The sequence below is a fragment of the Phyllostomus hastatus genome, unplaced genomic scaffold (assembly GCF_019186645.2).
Source record: "Phyllostomus hastatus isolate PE091 unplaced genomic scaffold, TTU_PhHast_1.1 phas_contig_16, whole genome shotgun sequence".
NCBI classification, from domain to species: Eukaryota; Metazoa; Chordata; class Mammalia; order Chiroptera; family Phyllostomidae; genus Phyllostomus; species Phyllostomus hastatus.
This window is the reverse complement of record NW_025333643.1, coordinates 3,355,443-3,378,429: the sequence shown is the minus strand read 5'-3', so window position 1 is coordinate 3,378,429 and position 22,987 is coordinate 3,355,443. Positions and strand designations below refer to the sequence as shown.

The 22,987-nt window shown below is 36.7% G+C and overlaps 1 protein-coding gene and 1 pseudogene across 1 annotated transcript in view; one reads left to right on the top strand and one right to left on the bottom strand.

Moving 5' to 3' along the window:
- SYN2 (synapsin II) overlaps positions 1–22,987 on the top strand; it is a 194,557-nt gene that overhangs the window by 17,380 nt on the left and 154,190 nt on the right. The window lies entirely within an intron of this gene.
- Positions 12,084–12,333, bottom strand: LOC123814373 (annotated as a pseudogene).

The window sequence follows — 22,987 nt, the reverse complement described above, 5'->3', positions numbered from 1 at the left end:
TCTTTCTCTCTCCCTGTCTCCCTCTCTTTTCTCTCATTCTCCTTCTCCCTCCTCTCTCTCTGCCCATCCTCCCCCACTTTCTCTCTAATATCAGTGAACATATCCTGGGGTGAGAATTTAAAAAAAAGGAAGAGAAAGCAAAAGCATAACAACAGCAATGAGTAAGACATGTAGAGGGGATTTAGGCTAGTTAGTATTAAGGATTTAGGGCAGGGAAAAGATGTTTGAGAAGTTCTGGCCAAGATGGAGGCGTAGGTAAATATGCTTCACCTCCTTGCACAACCAAAAGAAGGACAACAGCAAATTTAAAAACAAAAAATGAAAACTGCCAGAAAATTGAACTGTATGGAAGTCTGACAACCAAGGAGTTAAAGAAGAAACATACATCCAGACTGGTGGGAGGGGCGCAGATGGGCAGCCAGGGTGGAGAGGACCCATGACAAGGCAGCAGCTGTGGTGGCTGGCAGAACTGGAGGTCCCACATTCCCAGGCAGATAAAACTGGAGGAACAACTGGGGAGTGAGACAGACCAGGCAACTCAGGGTTTCACTGTGGGCAACATAAGGCCTCAGAAACTCTGGCTATAAAAACCTGTGGGGGTTTTGGTGGCAGGAGAAACTACCAGTCTCTTGAAAGTGGGGTGAGAACAGAGCAAGTGGCATTGTTCCCTCTCTGACCCCTCCTCCACATACAGTGCCACAACGCAACAAAGTGGATTGCCCCATCCTGGCAAATACCTAAGGCTTTGCCTCTTACCATGTAACAGGTGCGCCAAGACAAAGAAGTATGGCACAAATGAACAGATCAAAACTCCAGAAAAAGAACTAAGCAACGAGGAGATAGCCAGTCTAGTATTTATCAGATGCAGAGTTCAAAACACTGCTACTCAGGATGTTCATAGAAATGATTGAGTATGGGCTGAAAATAAAGGAAGAAGTAAGGTCTATACAAAGTGAAATAAAGCAAAATATACAGGGAACCAACAGTGAAGGGAAGGAAACCAGGACTCAAATCAATGATTTGGAGCAGAAGGAAGAAATAAATATTCAACCAGAACAGAATGAAGAAACAAGAATTCAGAAAAATGAGGAGAGGCTGAGGAACCTCTGGGACAGCTTTAAAAGTTCCAACATTCAAATCATAGGGGTGCCAGAAGGAGAAGAGGAAGAACAGGGAATTGAAAACTTATTTGAAAACAATGAAGGAGAACTTCCCAATCTGGCAAAGGAAATAGACTTCTAGGAAGTCCAAGAAGCTCAGAGAGTCCCAAAGAAGTTGGACCCAAGGAAGCACACACCAAGGCACATCATCATTACATTAGCCAAGATTAAAGATAAGGAGAGAATCTTAAAAGTAGCAAGAGAAAAAGAGACAGTTACCTACAAAGCAGTTCCCATAGGACTATCAGCTGATTTCTCAAAAGAAACCTTACAGGCAAGAAGGGGGTGGAAAGAAGTATTCCAAGTCATGAAAGGCAAGGACCTACATCCAAGATTACTCTATCCAGAAAAGCTATCATTTAAAACGGAAGGGCAGATAAAGTGCTTCCTAGATAAGGTCAAGTTAAAGGAGTTAATCATCACCAAGCCCTTATTATATGAAATGTGAAAGGGACTTATCTAAGAAAAAGAAGATAAAAAACATGTATAGTAAAATGACAGCAAACTCACAATTATTAACAACCACACCTAAAGCAAAGCCAAAAACAAACTAAGCAATCAACTAGAATGGGAACAGAATCACAGAAATGGAGATCGCATAGAGGGTTAACAACAGGGGAATGGGAGGAGGAGAGAGGGGGAAAAGGTACAGAGAATAAGTAGCATAGATGGTAAGTAGAAAATAGACAGGGGGAGGGCAAGAATAGTATGGGAAATGTAGAAGCTAAAGAACTTATGACACATAAACATGAACTAGGGGGGGAATGTGGGTGGGAGAGGCTGTGCATGGTGGAGGGGAATGAAGGGGGAAAATGGGACAACTGTAATAGCATAATCAATAAAATATATATATGTTTAAAAGCTGCTGACACAAAAAAGCAGGGAACAGTGCTATACAAGGTGGTTTTCAGGGAGGTTGGTTGGGACTGGTATTTATCTTCTCTGGAGAGATTGGAGCTGCAGGACCTCAAGAAACATCATGTTGTTCTGGAAAACAGGAGTTTTGGAGTCAGATGATCTGGGTTTAATTCTGGCCATAGCACATTGCTATTCTTCTCTGAATCTTGATTTCCTCATCCCTAAAATAAAAGGAGTAATAATACCTGTCCTCCTTTCTTCATAGGATTGTTGTGAGATTTCATAGGAAACCAAAACACACACAACAGATTTAAATATATATGTACTGAAGAGAGAAAATATGAGGAAGAATTCCCTACTTAATTTCCTCTTAAGTAGTGCCATGGCAGTTTTTCTAGATTTAGGAGTAAGAATTTTAGGGACAAAATAGTATTCTAGGAGTACTAGAATTCTAGGAATTCTAGCAATACTAGTATTCCAGGAAATACAAGAGTATTTGTATATACCCTAGTATCTAATATCTTCCCTTGAATACTAGGGAAAATACTGGGAATACTAGCTTTTCCCTAGTATCAGGGCTGCTAATTCTAGTCAGAGCTGTGCAAGTGGTGAATTTTGTATTTTTACTCTTGTGTGCCTTCTCTTATTGCTGATACTTCTCTTATTCTGTGTCTATGGACATATGTCCTATGACTTAAGACTTATTCCAGAGGTGAACACATTTCCTGAAACAAAACTGGGACATGAAGTCTTATATTTTAGTGCAAGAAACAGTCTGGGAGATTTTTATGTACTTAAATGTGGACATTTGGGAGAAATTTTGGTGGTTGAAGACAATGAATGAAAACTTGAAATTAGGAGTTTCTTGAGAATTGTAGGCCAAATTGTTGTTGGCATCATATTTCTTAGATTTTAGTTTTCAGCAGGCTGAATTAATCTTAGCTCAACTATGAATTTTTAATGGTTATTGGTAGTCCCCTTTCAGGTTTTTCTGTCTTCATAGGAGGTAGAAAATAGAAAAACTTTTCTAACCCTAAATAATGAATAGTGGAATTTGAGCACTAAGAATGGGGAAAAAGTAGAATCATGCTGTATTGCCACTTGCCCATGTGAAAAGTCTATTCCTTGAATGCATAAACTATCAGTTGATTTAGCAAAATGGGATGCAAATGATTGTCCTTTCACCCTCCAGGTGACTTCTTTGCAGTTAGATTTGGTTGAAAAATGCACTGAACTTAATTTTGACCCTGGAAGAAAATTGTAGCATTTGTGGTTCTATTATAAGGTCATATATTTAAGTAAAACTTTATAATTTATTCTATACTTTGACTCATTTGTCACCTTAACCTTGTCAGTTAAGTTGGTATAATTTTCTGTTTTGATTAGGAAACAGGAAACCAAGAAAACCAAGGCTCAGCAAGATTGTGATTTGCTTAAAGTTACAACACAAAATAGGTAAAACTGCACCCAAAACCTAGATTTTTCTCTTTCTACCCTTTTATCCTTACTCAGGGCCCTTTTTCTCCACGTTGCTAAACTTGTTTCCAAGCTCTGCATTAGTCAGTTATGATGCTTTTGCTTAAAAGCACCAAAGATGGATTAAAAGTTGCTTAAGCTGACAAGAGTCTGTATAGTCTGTGACAGGTGCTGCGTAGGTTGGTTGAAAAATAACTTAAAGGTTGTCTCTTTTCTCTATGTGTTTTTGTTAATGCTTATCATGCTTTCGTGAGTTAGAGTCCTTCCAGTGCCTCTGGTATATTTCAGGCTGATTTTAAGTTGTCGGGAGAGGAGATTTTCACTCCAGAGCTCAATTCCTTTAAAAGCTTCTTATTTTCCCTTGTATCTAGACATTTATTTCTTAGCCAGAGCTCTGGGTGGTGTCAGACTTAAGTTCCTACTAAAGAGATGTTCCCTGCTGAACTATTTTTTTTCTGCCCTCTTTTTTTTTTTTTTTTAATATATAGCCAGCCTTTCTCCCTACATCCTACACTTCCCTTAGTTCCAGTTGTAATTATTTGGAAGGTTCTGGGAGTCAAAGGGTAGTGAGTTTGGCAGTAAGGGAAGGACGTGAAGCTCCTGTCCTTTCTGACTCCATGTGTTCCTGTAAATCCTGCTATGCCTATTTACCAGGATCTTATGCTTTTTTCCAGATTGTTGAGGAGCTAAGATCTGGGCAGTGGCCTTCTGGGAATAAAGACTTTCCAGAGACATTTCAATGGGTTAATTTGGTTTTTCCCACAGTTAGGACTTAGAAACAGGCACATAGAGGTCAGTCTTTTGTTTTTAATGGTTTACTTCCCCTCCCCTTCTTGGGGGGTATTTATTTATTTTGGGGTTTCCCATGTATTTCATTCATTCTTTCAGGAATTATTCAATATCAACTGGTGCTAGAATCCTGAGAACAAGAAACATTGACCTGTCTTCACAAAGCTTATAGTTTAGTTGGAAAGACAGGCAATTAAATGAGCAATGTAATGAAGTGTGATTTATTGCTATATCAACATGATTAAAGGAAGTTTTAAATAGAGCATGTTTCTCTCATAATTTTACCATAGCAATAAAGCAGCTGCTTTCACACTTTTCTGTATTTTCTTTCAATATTTGTCCATATGCAAACATTTTCATATAATTGTGATTGTTTTCTAGTTATAATTTCTTGTTTTTCCACTTCTAGATAATTTTTACATATTGTTACAGTCTTAATACTTATATTTTCATAGGTGTTGTACTATGATTTCTTCAATTATTTCTACTAGACAGCTGTGTTGACTTACAATTTTTGACCATTATTACATAATAAAACCAGAGGCATTCTCAATTTTCAGGAAAGGAACTACTTGATTAAAGATATGATGATATATTTAGCTTTTGATAGATATTGCTATACTGCTTCCTACAAAAGATTTCCCCAGTTTGAAGTTTATCAACCATTTTTACCTCACTTTCCAGCACACAGTATTAGTATCTTTTTAAGTATTAATATAATAGGTATAAAAGCCATATTTGACTATTTTAATATATATTTCTATGAGTACAGTGAGGTTGAATGTTTTCCCTAATGTTTATTTATAAATATATGTGAAAAAATTGTCTTTTGGCAGTTGTCTTGTAGATTTGCTTACTTGGTGGTTTGATTTTGAATGAAACGTTCATTGCTAGTGAACAAAAATAGATGACAGTGAATAGAATGTCGTCTTGGTAATTTGCTCTAACTTGGCAAAAAACTTTTTTGATTGTGGAGTTAAGAATTGGATTCTTGGAGCTAGAGTTAGTACTATGTGTTGGACTGACAACTGTGGGCTCTATAGTAGGCTGTGAGTGCCTTTAGGGAAAGGACCATGTTTTATTCTTTGTCTCAGCATTTAGCAGCTTGGCTGATAGTAAGTCTCAAAAAATCATTGAAGGAATAAGGGCACTAAATAATCTCCTTCAACTGTCATTCTTACGTGTTCATATAGAGCCTAAAATTTCACCATTTAATATTCATTCTTTGAAGCTTAAAAGACTTACTAGTCTTGGAAGTCTCTAGGAACTTATTAATACCTACAGGAAGATGAATATGGTAATCTCAGGCAACATATTGGAGATTATAACCTCTATATGAGAGTAATACTTTGTAGGGATGGAACATAGAATAGACACCTGGTGGTAGAGGAGTGGAGATGGGATGATAGAGATGTTCAGGAGACTATTAGGAATTTATCAGAAATAAACCTCATGTATTTCAAAGAATCCCAGGAATATGAGAGCTGGAAACTAATCTTTGAGATTCTCTGAGCCTTGGTATCCTTGTATGTAAATGTGAATGAGAATACTTACTTTCCAGGGTTATTGTGAGACTTGATTGAAATCAATAGGTTATGAAAGTGCTTTGTAAACTCTAAAGTACTGTGTGAATTAAAAAAAAAAGTCATTGTTGTCATCACTATCATGTAGGAAACCAAGGAACAGAGGGATAAAATTACTTTTATTTTTTTCTAGGAGCTAGATTTATTCTTCATATTTTGCAGCCAATCTTTATCATTTGAAGATGAAATTGAAAAAAAAATTTTATCCTTACCTGAAAACATGTTCATTGATTCTAGACAGAGGAAATGGGAGGGAAAGAGAGAGAGGGAGAAACATCGATTCGAGAGAGAAATGTGAATCAGTCACCTCTCATAAGCACTCAGACCAGGGACCAGATCCACAACCTAGGCATGTGCCCTGACTGGGAATCAAACCCATGATCTTTCTGTGTATGGGACGACACTCCAACCAACTGAGCCACACCGGCTGGGAAAAAATGTCTAAAGTGTTATTTTCCCCACAAGGAAATAGTGACGAAGGGTAGAGGGTGGGGGTAGATAGTTTTGGGGAGTGAATAGATTCTTTTTGTCCAACTGTTTTTCCTAGAGCAGAATGAAGCACAACAAAAAGAGGTAGACAAAACAGTACGAGCTTGGCAAAGCATAGGTCATATGTACAGGCTGTAATTGATGATTGAAACTGAGTTAAGATAGGAAGAATCATGATCTGATGTTGGAGCAGGAAATTGGGATCTGATAAGGAGAATTTTTCTTTATCCTGTAGTCAGTGGTGAGTAGTGAAGGTTTGGAGCAGGGGTGAGTCAATCAGTGCCTTACTGGTTGGTTTATCTAGAGGCAATGTAGAAAATAGGGATGAGGAAGAACTTGTGCAGGCCTGGAGTCCAATTTAGGAGCATGTTTTAACTGTATATCTCATTCATCTATGAGATACTGAAAGCTTGTAATAAATAGGACCATGGCAGTGGAGAAGAAAGAATGGGTACAAGGATGTCAGAGAGTATAGTCCTAGGCTAAAGGGACTCTGGGCCCTTATGCCAGTCAATGTATTCTCTCTCCCAGAGGTTTGTTTTTCCTGTAAACTTTAAAAAAGTCAGAATATAAAAGTGCACAAATATACAGCATAGCCAGCACCTGCTAAGCTTTTATAATACCCCTTCAGTCATTACTTCACATCCCTCAGTAGGTAACCACTATTTTTACTTTTTTCACCACATACTAATTTTGCCTGGGTTTTGAGCTTTATTGCAATAGAATTATGCAGTATTAACTCTTTTGAGTCTAGCTTCTTTTGTTTGACATGATGTTTATGAGAGTCATCAGTTTTCTTGTATGAAGCATTAGTTCATTCCATTTTATTGCTCATTTGTATTCCATTGTATGAATATATCACAATTTATCTATTTTGCTGTTAATAGATACTTAATTATTCCCATTTGGGGGCTATGCACAGTTCTTGTATGTCTTTTGATGCATATTAACTTTTGTTTCCTATCCAGGAATGGAATTTGCTGGGTTATTGTCAGTGTATGTTGAGATTTAGTAGTTACTACCCAACAGTTTTATAGAGTTTTACGGAATTTATCAGTTTACACTCCCACCAAAAGTGTGTAAGAGTTCCTTAGTAATATTTGTGTCTTAGCTCAGGCTGCTATAACAAATACCATAGGCTGGGTGGCTTAAACAACAGAAACATATTTCTTATAGTTCTGGAACCTGGAAGTCCAAGATCAGGGTGCATGATCAATTTCTGGTGCAAGTCTTCCTGGCTTGAAGAGGCTACTTTCTTGCTGTATCCTCATACAGTGGAGAGAGAGAGCCCTGGTCTCTTCAGCCCTTTATAAGGGCACCAAACCCATCATGGGAGCTCCACCCTTGTGACCTTGTCTAAATCTAATTACCTCTCAAAGGTCCATCCTCTAAATATCATCACTTTGGGGATTAGGGCTTCAACATATGGATTTTGGGGAGGATACATTTGGTCTATAGTGAGTTACATAATTACTCAGTATTGCAGTACTTTAAATATCAAAGGCTTTTATGTTATAAGAAACTTAGGGGAGAAAGGAACTACTGGTTATCAAATGTCTGCTACATACTGGATACTAAATGCTTTTATTTATATTATCTCATTTAATCAAGATAATACTCATATAAAGTGTCAGATCATTGTTATTGCATTGATTTTATAGGCCAGAAAACAGATTCACAGGTTAGTTAGGCAGCTTGTAATTGCCATCCAGAATCTAACCTAGATCTGCTTGAATCCAAACCAGGCACATCATGTGGAAACTGCAGTTTGTCAGTGATGTGTCTTCCTTCCCTCCCTCCTTCCCTCTCTTCCTTTTTTAGGTGGGGGCTTATCTTGATGACTCCAAAAGCAAAAACCCATAATATAGACGGCCGCCTTCTGAGACCCAGTACTTTGCTGGCTTTGCAAAGAGCAGCTTCCCAACCAGGCACCTCCCTAGATCTTGTGACCTGCTTTGTCTCCCCACTGAATTTCTTAGCAGCTGGTCATTCATTAATTTTTCACAGTTCTGTCTCAAGGTAGGTATTATATTGGCACATCCTCTACTCCAGCTGGCAGGCTGATGGAAGAAGCTCCCATAGAATTTTTAAGACTGGCCAAGCCTCTTAATTGTGTCTCTCATCAGTTTTCGTACAGCATCTCCCTGCCCCACCCAAAGTAGGAAGACAGGAGACCTAGGTCCTGGCTGTAATACTAAGTTGTTGTATGCTTTTGAAAACCATGTGTCTCTTCTCTTGACTCAGGTTTTCTAATTTATAAAGAAGAGTTGGGCAGGGAATAGTGGTTCCATGTGCCATCCTCAGGGCTAATTCTGGGCAGATCCAAGTTGGACATATTTTGGATTCTCTGTATATAATGACAATCAGAACAACTCTGATTTGTCATATACCTATTGAGCCTCTTTCTGAGTTAAAGCAAAGGATTATATTGAAATTCATTAGAGTAGACGGTCTTTACTAATTGAAAGTATCACTTTGTGAAAACTGAAATATTATGAGTGGCAAACCTAAATATCCTTAACATATTAAAAAATTTTCATCCTTAACATATTAAAAAATCCATACAAGGCCTTCATGCTATTCTTTGACCACCATGAGGAAACAGAGAGGGTATAATCAATTTTGTCTAGGGTAGGGGGTTGGGGAAGGATTAAACAAAGAGGAGGCATCCCAGCTGGACTTGAAGAGTAGAAGTTCACTAGATGAATTAGGAGTTTAGGAGGAATAAGGCATTTCAAGTAAAGGAATGAGACAGGAAAACATGAAAGACATTGCTGTTTTGGAAAAAATGTATTTTGGTGTACATATTTTGTATGATGAAGAGGGGAAATTTTTGAAATGCTAGGAGACGAGGGTGGGAGGGTCAGTCACTGGGCTGCTTTGTAAAGGGACTTGAATGTTATAATGATGAGGACTAATGAAGAATTGGAAATATCATTTGAATTAGTACTGCTTAATAAATTTTCTGTTCCTCTAGACTCAGGACCTCACCCACCAGCTATGGCAATTGTGGTGCACACACACTCAGAAATGGTTTGATTAGGGAGAGCCTTGGTGACCTGAAGTCTACATGAATTTCTTCTTTTTTTATTTTTAAAACAATTTTGTTTATTAATTTTTAGAGAGAGGAGAAGGGAGGGAGAAAGAGTGGGAGAGAAATATCCATATGTGGTTGCCTCTAGTATACCCCCTCCTAGGAACCTGGCCTGCAACCCAGGCATGTGCCCCGACTGGGAATCAAACCAGTGACCATTTGGTTCGCAGGCTAGCACTCAATCCACTGAGCCACACCAGCCGGGGCTAATTTCTTCTTAATTGGCTCAGGGTTTTGGATATATGTGTAAATCCTTGTGTAAAACAAAAGGGAAGGGGCTTGGGGGTGGTTTTGCTGATGGGCAGCAAGTTTCCATACCCTAATAAACTCAAGTGGTGTCCTTGCCATTTAAACTCATCATCAGTGGTGGAAATGGTTAGATTGTAATTTTATCTCTTGTATAAAAAATTAGAGTCAGCCTTGTGGCTCAGGCTTACCAGCTTTTCTCCCTAAAAGATCTCTTCATTCTTTCCCTGGAAACATATGTTTATTTGTAATGCATTTCATTTGCAGTAATTGGAGCAGTGTGCCTTTTCATTCTGCTGTCAAATACCTTTCTCCATGCTCAGAGCCTGACATAATGAGCCTGTGAATTGCAGTAGGCTGGGAATCAGGTTCCCAATTAAAATGGATGTCTCACCTATTTGTGCCCTTGAGATGTCTCTAGATCTCACAAGTCCTGTCCTGGTGGAGGACAGGTTTCAGTTTGGGGCATAGTACCTGCCCAGCTGGGATGATATCAACTTCATCCATTTTATAAAACGGTGAGAAGGAGTGAACTGACATTAACAAAAAAGTTACTATGACCAGGCACTTTACATACATTATCTCACTGAATTCTTACACTCCCCAAAAAATGTTATTGCCATTTTACATATGAGCTGATGGTTAAGTAACTTCCCCAAAGATACATGCAGCTAGAAAGTGAAAATGAGGACTTGAGTTTTTTTTCTGTCTGAATTCAAAATCCATGTTTTTCCCTTTCATGTCTCTGAGAGCAGAATAATTGTGCAACTAGAGTCATAGCAATTTTGTTGCTCAAAAGAAAAATGTTTAGGGAGAGGACTTTAGGCAGCAAGACAGGTTTTGAGAATCTACCCTTGATCAGAAGAGTAACCTTTATGAAGTATATAGAGTAAAGTGTTATAAGAAATTCTAGTACTTCACTTTTCGAATGAAACATGCTGTGGCCAATGGTGATTTTAGATAATCTCCAGGAGAGTCATAGTAGGGAGCGAGGTTGATATGAAATGTAGCTGGGGCTTTTTAAAAAAAATGTAGATATAATTTCTACATCATAAAATTCACCTTTTTAAAGTGTGCAATTTCATTGGTGTTTGTATATTCACAAGGTTGCATAAGCATCATGACTAGCTATTTAATTTCAGAACATCTTCATCACTTGAGAAAGAAACCTCATACCCATTAGCAGTCATTCTCCATGCCCCTTTTCCCTAGTCCCAGGCAATGACTTACCTACCTTTTATCTCTGTGAATTTGCCTGTTCTAGGCATTTCATGTAAATGGAATTATACAATATGTGGCCCTTTCTTTTTGTATGTTCAACTTCTTTCACTTAGCATAATGTTTTCAAGTTTTATCCACATTGTAGAATATATTAAAACGTAGTTCTTTTTTAACGGAATTTTATTTCTTTATTCCATTTTATACAATATTCCATGGTATGGATGCACCTTTTATTTATCCATTCATTAGTTGGTGGACATTTGACTTGGGTTGTTTCCATTTTAGTGCTATTATGAATAATGCTGTTATGAACATTTGTGTACAAGTTGTTATGTAAGCACAATGTTTTCAGTTCTCTTAGGTATATACCCAGGAGTGGAATTGCTGGGTTCTATAGTAATTCCATGTTTAACTTTTTGAGAAACTGCCAAACTGTTTTCCAATGTGGCCGCGCCATTTTATTGATAAATAGCAGTGTTCATAAGTATAAAAATTGTTATATCCAGTAGATGGTATTCTACATAGTCAAGAAAATAGAATTGTTTATAAAATTGGATTTAACGAGGCAGAATTTCTGATAATTACCAGTATCTCAGGGGATAAAATGAGAAAATAGAACTCATTGATTAATATTTTGTTTTGAGAAAGCCAGAAATGATTCTATTTTAAGCAATCAGCAATAATGTTAAAAGATGTAATTAATATACGGTATTTCTTTTAAGCTAAAGCACACTTTTTACCACAGGACAATTCTAATGTTTACATTCTTAGTTTCCTTTGTACAGAACAGGACCCCATTTTAATTTATTTGAAAAGAGTTCTTAATCTAAAGTCATTCTTTGAATAGAGTTCATAATCTAAAGTCTTTTTTTTTCCTTCACAGGATGTTTACATTTCAGGGCATAAGCTGCAAAATGGCAAATGACCAAGTCAGTTATAAAGAATTTGCAGCATAATAAATACCAATTTATAACAACTGTCTGTCCGACTTCTATAGTGAAGCCTAAAAGTTGCTACAGTGGAGGTCAGAACTAACATGATTCTTCCAATATGCTCAGACTTTACTAAATTCTGTCATAAATACAGAAAAGAAACCTTAGAGGGTCCTTCCAAAGCTGCAAAATTTTCCAAATAATTTTTTTCTGGTTGCAGAACCTGTTCATTGCTTCAGTTCTTTTTTAGTTGTTTAGCTTTTGCAGTATTTTATTGATGTTTTTATTTCTTCTTTTGCTCCTTTCCCCTGACCTCAGTCATCTTGGCCAACTTCCAGAACAGTACAGTATTCGCTAGAAACAATGGAATAAACAAAGGCCAAAATAACTATTGTAAGGAAGCCATATGGGTCCTTTGCAGCCCATTCCACAACATATTCAGCCTAAGCCTTTATATCAAACATCTTTGTAGTGGTCTTAGGAAAGGGGGCTTATGCTTGATTTGTGATCTCTAACTTTGTCCTGAGATTATTGGTGAGTCAGTGACAATTTCAGGTGGATAACTTTGGTTGATTGTCTTCTTTAGCTCTACCATATATTTCTGAGAGAAGTTTGGATTCTGTATATGCCAGGCCAGAGCCTGGTCTTCTCACTTTTGATTGTATTTTCTATTTATTTATTTTTATTGATAGTATTTTTTAAAGTACAAAGTTTTTTTTTAATTTTGATGAAGTACAGTTATCTATTTTTCTTTTATTGTTTGTGCTTTTGGTATATATTTAGGAAACCATTGCCTATTTCAAGGTCACAAAGTTTTAAACCTATGTTTTCTTCTAAGAGTTTTATAATTTTATTGCTTACATTTAGGTCTTTGATCCATTCTGCATGAATTTTTACATTTTGTATAAGGTAGCAGTACAACTTCATTCTTAAACATGTGAATATCTGTTTTTCCCAGCACTGTTTTCCATTGAACTGTCTTGACAGCCTTTTGAAAATCAGTTCACCATAGAATTATGGGTTCTTTTTTGGATTTTCAGTTTTGCTACTTTGATTCAATGGATTTCAATGATCCTTTGTCCATCTTTATACCAGTAAATACCAGACTGTATTTATTATTGTGGCTTTGTAGTAAGTTTTGAAATTGGAAAGTGTGAGTCCTCCAACTTTGTTCTTTTCTAAGATTTTTAGCTATTCTGGGTCCCTTGAATTTCCTTATGGATTTTAGGATCAGTTTGTCAGTTTCTGCAAAAATGACAGCTAGAAATTTCATAAGGATTGCATTGAATCTATAGACTAATTTGAAGGTTTTATTGGTATTTATTAAATCTTCCAGTCCATGAACATAATTATCTTTCATTTATTTTGATCTTCTTTAATGTCTTTCAATGTTTTGTAGTTTTCCTTGTATAAGTTTTATACTTTCTTTTAAACATTTATTTTCTTTTTGATGTTACTGTAAATGAAAATTGTTTTCTTAATTTTAAGTGATCTGTTACCAATTTATGGAAATATAACTGATTTTTGTATGTTGATTGTGTATCCTGCAACCTTGCTGAGTTCATTTATTAACTCTAGTGTACATTTTGTATTCCTTAGAATGTTTTACATACTAGATTATGCCATCTTTAAATATAGTTTTACTTCTTTTCCAGTCTGGATGCCTTTTATTTATTTTTCTTGCCTAACTGCACTGTTTAGAAACTAATACAATCTTGAGTAAAAGAGAGAGCAGGCGTCTTTGCCTTATTCCTGATCTTTGGGGAAAGGCTTCAGTCTTTCACTCTTAGTGTAATGTTGACTGTGTTTTTATTCATATATGCCCTTTATTAGGTGAGGAAGTTCCCTTTGATTCCTAGGTTGCTGAATGTTCTTATGATGAAAGGGTGTTGGATTTTTGTCTAATGCTTTTTCTATATCCATTGAGATGATCATGTGATTTTTGTCCTTTATTCTATTAATATGGTATAACATTCACTGATTTTCATTATCTTGAACCAACTTTCTCATTCATAGTATATAATATATTTTATATATTGCTAGATTTGGTTTGATAGCTTTTGGTTTATAGCTGGGGCAAGGTATGTTTAACAGATCTGCTGAGATTATGCTGAGAGAATTGCAAGATGACTCGTTTCATCAGTAACTACTCTGTACTACCACCATACTAAAAGCCTTTACACACGTTATCTTAATTTAAACTTCTACATTTGTGCTAGGTGAAGGTCTCTTAATCTTTTAATGTATACTAGGTAGTGGTGTCCCAGTGTTGCAGATGAGAAAACAGAGAGGCAAAGTTTTTCTTTTCTTTTTTTTTTTTTTTGGTTGTTCAGCTACAAGCCATATAAAAGTATAGTACATGTAGTCACATACACTGCATAATACTTAATAATGATAATAAAATGATCTTATGTAGATTTAGCTTCCTAAAGATGATTGGAATTTGATGAGAGAAGAGCTGACAACTGTGTAGTTGCAGACAGAAAAGGCAGTGAGAGCTGACATTGGAGTGGAAAAGTAGGTAGAAGGTCTTTGGATTAGCATATTAATCTAGTTCTGCTAGACCTAGAAACGGAGAGAAGAATGGTAACAAAATTCTGCATCATAATTACAGTTATGCACCACTTAAAAGCAGGGATACATTCTGAGAAATGCATTGTTAAGTGGTTTTGGTGTTGTGTGAACATTACAGAGTATACATACACTGACCTAGATGGTATAGCCTATTGCTCCTAGGCTATAAGCCTGTATAGCATGTAGTACCAAACAACATGAGATTAAATCAAGCACAAGAGAAAATGATGCAATTAAGAGATATGGGAAGTACAAGATGCATGAGGCTGCTGGAACTTTTTTTATAAGTGGAAAGAGTACACTCTGAATTAATGATAAAAAGCATACTATAGTGAATACATAAACCAGTACCATAGTCATTTATTATCATTATCAAGTATTATATATTATAGTTAATATTATGTGCTATATACTTTTATACAACTGGCAACACTGGCAGCACAGAAGCAGATTTGTTTATAGTTCATCATCATAAACATGTGAGTAATGCATTGTGATAGCTACTAGGCAACAGGCATTTATTAGCCTCATTATAATCTTACAGGACCATCATTGTTGATGTGGACCATCACTGACATTATGTAGTACATGATTACTTCTGGTGGAAGCCAAGGTGAGGCAGGAGGGTGTGGTAGAGAGCTTTAATGGTAGGTTCTTACCAATGTAAGTTCTGCTTCTTAAAATGAGTGGTAAGTCCATGAATGTTCTTTTCATTAGTAAGCTTTAGAACTTCTGTATATATTACACTTTTAATATATTCAATATTTCATTCAAAAAAGAAAATAAGAAAAAGAAAGGTGGAGGAGTAAAGGAAGAAAATGAAGTACCAGCAAGGAACTAATGTGATAACAATGGAAAAGCCAGGCAGCTTTTGCTCATTGAATGTTGTATTATAGTTATCTTGCCCATTTGGAGTTATCTGGGAAATATGTGCTTCTCTTTTCTTTTCTATAATCTATAATTGACAGGTAGTTTCTTAGAGCTGGGCTTTTGGAAGAGGAAAAAAGATGAAGCTTAGAAACGGATTTTGTTTCTGTTTTTCAGAGGAGAAAGTGGTGGGTGTGGGAGTAGAAGCTCATGTGTCCAGCCATCAAACTTGGCAGACAACTCCCTCAGAGCAGATGGAGTGAGGATTTCATTGCCTGACAGACTGACTCAGACCTGCTTCCCTGTAGCCAGACACTACTGGGTATGGCATGAATCTCTGTCAAAAGCTGCAGGATCATGTTATTCTTCTTTCCACTCTAGCAGTGGCAAACTCTAACCTTCCCATATGAAGAGCTTCCCAGGACTCTGGCTAACTGTTCCATCAAGGAGCTGATGTATTTGACTTTGGTTGTTTTCAGGGATGATGGCTTTCATGAAATGGGCATTTTTTAGGCTGAAGTGTTTAAGCAGAAATGTGACTTCCAGTGGATGATTCCCCCAATTCATATTGAGGATTTTTACATTGGATTGGATTGCCTGTGTGTCCTCTGTACTTCTTTTCTGCCCTGAGATTATAAAAAATGTGAAATAAAAGAAGCTTCTTTATAGTCCAGTGATTGGTTTAGGGAGGTTAGCACAGGAAAAAACCCTGGGAAAGACTCAGAATTATTGCCTAAGAAGTAAGTGGCTTTCCAGAAATTACAATTCTTGCTGCCAGTCACGATTTTAGCAACCAGTGGGAAAAAACCAAACAAACCACGTTCTGGATTAGGGCCACAGCCTTTTAGTTGGTGTCGTTGCCTTTAGTCTCTTTCCTGCCAGTTTAGGTTGTAAATACTGCCAGGGTTTTTTCCCCTAAAACCCAGCTTTCATCATGGCAATCTCCATTCAGGTACCTCCAGTAGCTGATGCTCTGCATCAAGTCTAGGCATACTATCTAGCTTTGAAATTTGTTATATCTGGGCTTAAGGTCTTATCTTTCTCCCCAGCATTCATTCCTTTCTTCTCTAGCTAAAACCTTCCTATAAGACTTAGCTCAGTTTCTTCTTCCTTTAAGGTAGCATTGATCACTGTCTTCTCTGTTCTATCAAACATATATAGTAACTTCCAAATAACTAAGTGGTAAATTATTTTATAATCTTTATTTGTATATTAGTGGTGGACTATGAGACCTTTAAAGTTATGGACCATGTTTTGTTTTGTTTTTTAATCTTCCCCATGGTATTTAAGATGGCATCTGGCACATATCGGTAGGTTTTGTTAAATAATTAAACTTTGGACATTTTGTAAATAATACCTAGTATTTGTATTTTATTTTAGAGTTCATGAAATTCTTTCACATTTATTATCTTACTTAATTCTCCCCCACATTTTATGATATTCCCATTAAAATATGAAGAAATTGAATCTTAAAGACCTGATATAATTTGTCTAAGGTCTCACAGTTGCTCACTGGTAGAGACAGAACTGGAGCCCAAGTTTTTGGATTTGTAGAAAATATCACCTTGCCTGAGGTTGTCTTAAAAATCCCAATTTTGCATAAGGGATTTTGTAGATATTGTTACTTAACACCATGGAAATATTCTGGGAGTACAGTGAAGAGGCAATGTTTTCTTGTAAACTAGACAATAATAAAAGATGTTGTCAATGTTTCAGACTCAAATGCATTTGAAGAAGGGAGACATAGTGGGTTGAACAGTGTTCCCCCCAAATTTGTGTCTACCTAGCACCTCAAAATGTGTCCATTTTTAGAAATAGGATCTTTATAGGTGTGATTAATTAAGGATCTTGAAATGAAATGATCTTGTATTTAGGGTAGACTCTAAATCCAGTGACCAGTGTCTTTGTAAGAACAAGAGAGAGAGGACACAGAAAAACAGGGAAGACAAGTCCATGAGAAAATGGAAGCAGAAATGGGAAGTGTGTAGCTTTCTTTAAGCTGGGGAACCACAAGGATTGCTGATAGCCACTAGAAGCTGGAAGAAGGAAGAAACTGATGGTCCACTACAGCCTTCAAGGGAACAACTTGATTTCAGACTTCTAACCTCCCAAACTGTGAGAGCATAAATTTTACAAGTTTTAAGGCACTAAATTATGGTAATTTGTTAGGGTAGTCTTAGGAAACTAATACAGAAAGGAAGAAAAATTAATACTTACTGAAAGGTCTCTTGTATACCACGTTTGTTCTAAATACATTAGGGGTTATTTATACATATTTTACCAGTCAGAAAAAGAAGGCATAGAAAGATAAAATAGAAAGCTCATGTTTTAAGAATATTCTGTCATTCTGTTTTTAGCTGCATGATTTCTTCTGTTGATTACCTGAGGAATTTATTTTGTGGCGCCTCCGAGTGACTGGGCACTGAATTGTGATGGTTCATCCCTACTAGAATGGTTAAAGATGTGAAAGGTGGATTAATTAAAAGAGGGCCAGAAGTCTCATAGGACTTTTCTTCTGAGATTGACTTTCAGCATCTGACTCCACCAACATCTTTACCTATTCCTCACTCCCTACATATTCACACCTCCTTCATGACACTTTCCTAAATTCTTCTTTACCTAATATTCTCTGTCTCTCTCTCTATCTTTCTATCTCATCTAAAACTCCGTAACAGTTTATCTGGTTCAGTTTTATTGCACTTATCATAGTCCATTTTTATATGTGTATTTCTGCCTGTTTCTTGTTTGCCAAGTATATTGTAAGCTTCTTGAGGATGGAACTCTTGTCCTGTTTATTTTTGTATCTTCCATATTGCCTACTAGGAATCCTTTTATATAACATTTGCTAATTAATTGCTAGTTGAATTTGTTTTCCTCTCTTGCCTCTTCCCCAGTTTCTATGTTCTAAGGCCAACCTTTGGAAGACAAAGCTCATCTTTGGCTTCTTCCTGTCTTCCTTCTCAGTGACATCATTTTCCCTTGTGGTGTGCCCCGTATGTACCCTCTCTGGGCCTTGTTGTCCATGACTCTCATTTCTGTTCTGAAGTGATTGCTCTGCTCTATTCCAAATCATTTTATAAAAGATCTATCATAGCTCTTTCACATATTTTATAATGATGTTACATGTCTGCCTCCCAAATGGCAAACTCATCAAAATGAAGGGTGTTTTTTTTTTCATTCTGATACACAAAATGCTTACCTGTTTGCTTCACATTTATTAAATGTTGGTTGAGTAAGTTAAAGATGTTTTCCTTACTTGGATGTTTGTATTTTTCTAGGAAAACTGGTAGCCCAATAGGCCTTCCAAATTCTATTGAATTTGATGGTAGACTTTAAAAAAATATTAACAAGTAATAAGGTGGGGGTCTAGGCTGGGAACCTTTGACTCCCTTTAGTATTCAACCTTGTAGGTTACCCTCTATTTTATATAGTTGGTCCTGCCAGATATTGATGGGAAGCAGATCATAAGGCCAAGATCATCTTCAAAAGTGATGCTGAAACTCTCCACATGGCACAGAATTATTTCCTGGAAGTTTTGTGAATCTGTCTTTTCATGAAAATAGCTTTTAGGAAATGAAAGCAAAACATTTTAAGCTTCAGTTAATTCAAGGCTTAGAGTTGATTGAGATCCTGTTTTATAGTTTCTTCCTCCAGGAAGAATAGTATAGTATGATAGTATAGTGTAAGGGAAAGAACACTGAATTGAAAATTACAATGCAAGTTCTCGTCCCAGATATGACTCTTATTTGGATACATGATTATAGTGGATTTTTGTCATTTTTTGTCCCTCCCCCTCCAAAATTCATTTCCCATTCTTTTAGTAACGGTCCTGGTCCCAGGTATTCCTCTGGAGAGCCATCTTCTCCCCAGAACTTAGGCCTTGTGCCCACTTCACCCCTGTCTTCAGGGATAGGCATGTGATTCATGCCTTGCTAATTAGAGTATTACATTCTTCTGATCATGGAGATTGAGTTAGGAAGGGGCACTAAACTCAGTTTGGATGTATGACTTGGACTTTTGACCAGTTTTTTAGAGAAGATATATATTCTTTTTATACTGGACATGAAGCTGGGAGGATGTAAGATTGGGGTTCTCAGGAGAAATTATGCTTGAGAGTGAAGTCAAAACAGAGATGATGAGCAGCTATGTTCTTTGAACTCAAAACCAGGACTTTTCAAATATACAAATTAGTAAATTATATTTTTGCCTAGTTTACACTTGCAAATGTAATACTCCTTACTGAAAAAGTGACTCTAAACAAGCTTTTCTAAGCCTTTATTTTAATACACTTAAAATGAGTACACTGGGCTCATTAAGAAGTATATTTATTTCTGTCTTTTTTTAAAAAAGATTTTATTTATTTATTTTTAATAAAATAAATAAAGAGAGAGGGGAAGGGAGGGAGAAAGAGAGGGAGAGAAACATCAATGTGTGATTGTCTCTCGTGCACCCCCTACTGGGGACCTGGCCTGCAATCCAGGCATGTGCCCTGACTGGAAATCCACCTGGTGACCTTTTGGTTCACAGGCTAGAGCTCAATCCACTGAGCCACACCAGCCAGGGCTACTTCTATCTTTATACCTATTTGAAATTATCATGTTTTTAAAAAGTCAGAGTAATTTAGATTGGTGGTCTAGATCTTCTTGGTGCTAAATTGTCATCATGTTTTCCTATAGTTAAACTGGAACACTGATGTTTCAGTTGATTTACAAAATCATAGCACTGTCAGTTACCAGCTCTGAAAATTTGGCCAAATGTTTTTTTTTTAATCATTGTTCAACTACAGTTTTCTCCCTTTTACTCCCTGGCCAAATCTTTAAGGAAATAGGTATGACATGTTTGGAATCTGATGAAGACATTTGGTTAAACATTAGAACCCATCAAAATAGTTCTCTTTTATCTTGGGTCATCATTACCTAGTTTTATAGAAGTGTGTGAAGCCACTGAGATTTCTAGATGAGTAACTGGCATCCCATTTAACTATAAGTCTACCTTGTTGTAGTTCTTTGTGAATTATAGAATATTCCTGCTATTTGGGGAATAAGAAAAATTCTGTTAGTACAGATTTTCTATATTTTATTGTGTTCTGTGGCATTGGGTTTATAGAAATGATAAGACTTTACAGATGAAAGAGATAATATCAAGCTGACATTGCTAGAGGGGAAAGGGGAGGACTGGGTGAAAAAGGTGAAGGGATTGAGAAGTACAGATTAGTAGTTATAAAATGATCATGGGATGTAAAGTATAGCATAAGAAATACAATCAGTAATACAGTAATAACTGTGTATGGTGCCATTTGGACTCTGGAAATACCAGTGGTAACACTTTGTAGAGTATATGATTGTCTAACCAATATGCTATATACCAGTGCAAACAAATGCAAAATAATATTAAATGTAAACTGTAACTGAATGAATGAATGGATGGTCATGTCCCCTTTCAATCTGGTGTAATTCCACTATACCACCACCAGGTGGCTGTACCTATAGTATAACAAAATCTGCACTAAAAAATGAATTTAAATGGAGTTTACTGCCTTTAGTATTTTAATGTTTTTATAACTTCAGTGACAACTTAATGACTGAGGAGTGATTATAATAAATTTAAAATGTCACACTTTTAACACTTTTTCTGATGCATTAAGATCATATAAAAAGTAAAACACAAATAGAATTTTGTTTGTAAAATGTAAAATGAGATACTAAGAGTGAATGAGGAGAAATATAGTTTAGGTTTTGTGGGGTTTTTTTGTGGGGGGAGGGAGTTAAATAAGTAAATGGCTGTACTGATTTGAGTAGATACATGGTTGTATCTATTTGAAGAGATATTACTTTTTTTGTCCTTGAAGGATTCCATTGCTTAGAGACCAGCACAATACTGCCATAACTAATAACAATCATTTGAGTGATGTTTTACATTTTACAGAGTACTTTCACTTAGCTTATTGCTCCAGTCAAAATCTTTCCATCTTTTGTGTTCCCATAGTCCTCTCCACATAGCCCTGCACTTTATTGTAACCATTTTTTATGTCATTTACTTGCCACAGTCCCTGCCCCCTCCCAGAATAGTGTTCATAGTGATCTGATTGTGGACCCTGTGGAGTACTGCCATGTTGAGTGGTGGTGAGCTTAGTACTGCCTCTGAGAGGCATGGGAGAGAACTGTGCAGAATTTGAATCTGCTGGAGTTAAGTAGAAAACAGTTAAAATTAGTTATGCTTAGAAATAAAAAATGAAGCTTGAATTTACAGCAGAGTGTAGTAGGGAAAAAAGCACTTTGGAATCAGAAGACCTGGATTTGAATCCCTTCCTTCCCCCATTTACCGGACATTCATTTGTTATGAAAGCACTCTGTACTTCTCCTTAATAGTATTTATTACAACTGTAATTAAATAATCATTTGTGTAAGATCATATTTTCCACTAGGACTTAAGTTTAGTCAGGAAAGAGACTTTTGGTATTGTTCACAGTTACAGCCTCTGTACGTCATAGCACAGCAACTGGTATAGTTTAGGTGCTCAATAAATATTTGCTGAATGAATAAATAAATGAATATTTGGTAAATTGTGTGTGTGTGGGGAGGGGAGGAATTAAAATCGGCTTGACCAAACCTGAGGGGTTGGAAAAGGTTTCACAGAGGATATTGCATTTAAATTGAGACCTGAAGGATGAATAGGAGTTGGCAAGGCAAATTAGGAGAACAACATTCTAGGAGAAAGAACATCTGCTTAGCTCCTGAAAAGGAAAGAGCATAGTTTGAAAAATACTGCCCCGTGTGACTGGAATGTACAGCAGGGGAATGATGTGAAATGAGGCTAGAGGCTAGGTCATGCACAGGCTTCTAGGCTTTGCTAAGGATTTTGTATTTTATTCTAATAGAAATTGGAAGTTATTACAGTTTTGATCGAAGAGAGCCACAATTAGATGTTTATTTTGAAATGACTGCTGTGGCTGCAATCTAGTGGAGACTGGATTGGAGGAAGAGAAATGTGTTTGCTGGGAAACCATTAAGAAGGGCAGTAAATGAGTGAATCAAAAAGTTGTAGTACGTTTACACAATGTACTACTACGCAACAGAAAGAAGGAACTCCTACTGTTTGGGACAGCATGGGTGGAACTGGAGAATATAATGCTAAGTGAAATAAGCTAGTTGGTGAAAGGCAAAAACTATATGATCTCACCTATAAGACAAATCTAATGAACAAAATAAACTAATGAGTAAAATAAAACCAGAGGCATGGAAATATGGAACAGACTGACAGTGACCAGAGGGGAGTGGGGAGGGGGATAATGGTAGAAATAAGAGGAAGGGACTAACCAAAGAATATGTATGAATGACCCATGGATACCGACAACAGTGTGGGGATTGACTGTAGGAGGGAGAGGTGGGCTAGGGAGAGGTGGGCTGGGCAGAGGAGGGCAAAGTGGGAAAAATTTGGGACAACTATAATATAATAATGATAAAATATTTTTAAAAAGGCTATTGCATATCTGTGAGTCTGTTTCTATTTTATTAGAATCTACATATAAGTGAAATCATACAGTATTTGTCTTTCTCTGATTGGCTTATTTCATGTAGCATAATACTCTCCAGGGGAGGGAAGCTGGGGGTGGGGCTGGGTGCAACAAGTGCAAGGATTAAGCAAATCAAAACAGAACAAAAAACAAACCCTCAAACTCAGACAGTAGTATGGTGATTA